This window comes from Salvelinus alpinus, chromosome 14 (assembly GCF_045679555.1).
Source record: "Salvelinus alpinus chromosome 14, SLU_Salpinus.1, whole genome shotgun sequence".
NCBI lineage: Eukaryota > Metazoa > Chordata > Actinopteri > Salmoniformes > Salmonidae > Salvelinus > Salvelinus alpinus.
This window is the reverse complement of record NC_092099.1, coordinates 48,701,169-48,703,356: the sequence shown is the minus strand read 5'-3', so window position 1 is coordinate 48,703,356 and position 2,188 is coordinate 48,701,169.

Sequence of the window (2,188 nt, the reverse complement as noted above, 5' to 3'; positions counted from 1 at the left end):
AAATGTAAAATCTAAATGCTATTTTTATCAAAAACTACAGATTGCAGGCCCCAAAGAAAATAATGAAACTACACAGGACAAACATAAGTACAAGTTACGCATAAAATAATGGACATTTTTACAAGTATCGACTGATTCCGGCTCAATATAGTTGGAAGGCAGGCATGACAGAACCCCCCCACCCCCCCCCCCTCTATGGGCACCACCCGGGGGGCAGTACCCTAGGGGCACCATCATCGCTCTTATCCAGAGCTATGAAGCACGGGCACTGGATCAGCCGGCTGGGGCATAGAAGCCCAACCAACCGGCAGAGGCGTGACAGCCTGATGATCCCACTGGGACGTGGGAGCCTTATGATCTGGCTGAGACGTGGGAGCCTGATGATCCGGCTGAGGCGTGAAAACCTGGCTTTCCGGCTGAGGCCTGACGTGGGATGGGCGCCTGCCAAGCCAACCGGGGCAAGGAAACCTCTCAAGCCGGCCAGGGCGTGGATGCCTAACGAGCCAGCTAAGGCACCCCCCCCGGCTCCAACGTTGGAGATGAGATGCAGGTACAGAGAGTTGAACATTTAATTAGCACAGACATGGAACAGGACAGAAACAGCATTAGAACCGGGTATACAATGACATACGAACATTAATGCAGAAGCTGGGAACAAAGCTTGGGAACAGACAGATACAGGGTAGGTAATAACACAGTGATTGAGTCCAGGTGAGTGTAATGAATCGCTGATGCGCGTGACGAGGGGAACAGGTGTGCGTAATGATGGTGGCAGGAGTGCGTAATGCAGGGCAGCCTGGCGCCCTCGAGCGCCAGGGAGGGAGAACGGGAGCAGGTGTGACATATTCGTTTTTCATCATATCCGTGGGTACTCCCTGTCCTTAGTGGTGTGGGTTTATTTATTTTAGTTTGTCTGATATGAAATCCAGAGGGTGTCCATGCTAGGTGTTTTTTTTAAGATCCTACTCGAGTTATTTGGCCAGCACACAGTAGGCACGTCCATAGATGCCTTTCAGAACCCATTCTAAAACCCAACCTGTTTCCTTTTGGATGTCAGTGGCTCATTTCTAAGTTCCCTTTTTCTGTTGAGCGTCAATATTTTTGGTAGTTTATTAGGGAACATAACAATGTGTACGTCTGAATCCGGTGGGTTTGGCTCTCAATACAGTATAATTACATTATGTTACTCTGTATTTCCTCACTCAGGCAAAAGTATAATAAATAAAATAAAAAAATGTCTTAAAGATTACTGACATCAGAATACAGCTGCTTTGTTCATGAAAAAAAATGAAACCAGTGGATTATTCCATTGTGGAATTGTCTCCCCTGAAAATGCTGTATGTCCCAAAAAACCTTGCGTGGGGTTTTTCAAAAGTTTACACCATAAAACACTTCTACTGAGTTTCACTTCTTTAGCTCTTCAGTTCTGTATTGCTAGTGGCAAAGGTTTTCAAACTGTTATTTTCTCCCAGACTAAGCACTTCCATACCAGCTGTTAAAGTGAAGAGGGTTGCTAGGTTCCAGATGTTGTGGCGTAAAAATATCGGAAATTATGAAAAATATATTCCTGTATCGTTCCAAGCCAGCACACCCAGGGGACTTTTCTTCAGAATGTAGGAGGAGAAACCAAGGAATGTTGATTGTTACAGAGATATGCAGCACATTGCTGCGAAAAAGTATTTCCTCCCTTTCTGATTTTCTTTATTTTTTGCAAATTTTTGATACTGAAAGTTATCAGACCTTCACCCAAAGACTACTATTAGATTAAAGGAACCAGAGTTCACAGATAAAATACTTGTTTTATTTATTTAATTAACTTCTTATGGCTGCAGGGGCAGTATTGAGTAGCTTGGATGAAAGGTGCACAGAGGTGCCCAGGGTAAACGGCCTGCTCCTCAATCATAGTTGCTAATATATGCATATTATTATTAGTATTGGATAGAAAACACTCTGAAGTTTCTAAAACGGTTTGAATTATGTCTGAGAGTATAACAAAACTCATATGGCAGGCAAAAACCTGACAAAAAATCCAAACAGGAAGTGGAAACTCTGAGGCTGGTGGAGTTTCAACCAAGATCCCATTGAAATCACAGCGAGATATGAATGAGTATTCACTTCCTTCGTCTTCCACTAGATGTCAACAGTCAATAGAACTTTGTCTGATGACTCTACTGTGAAGGGGGGCCGG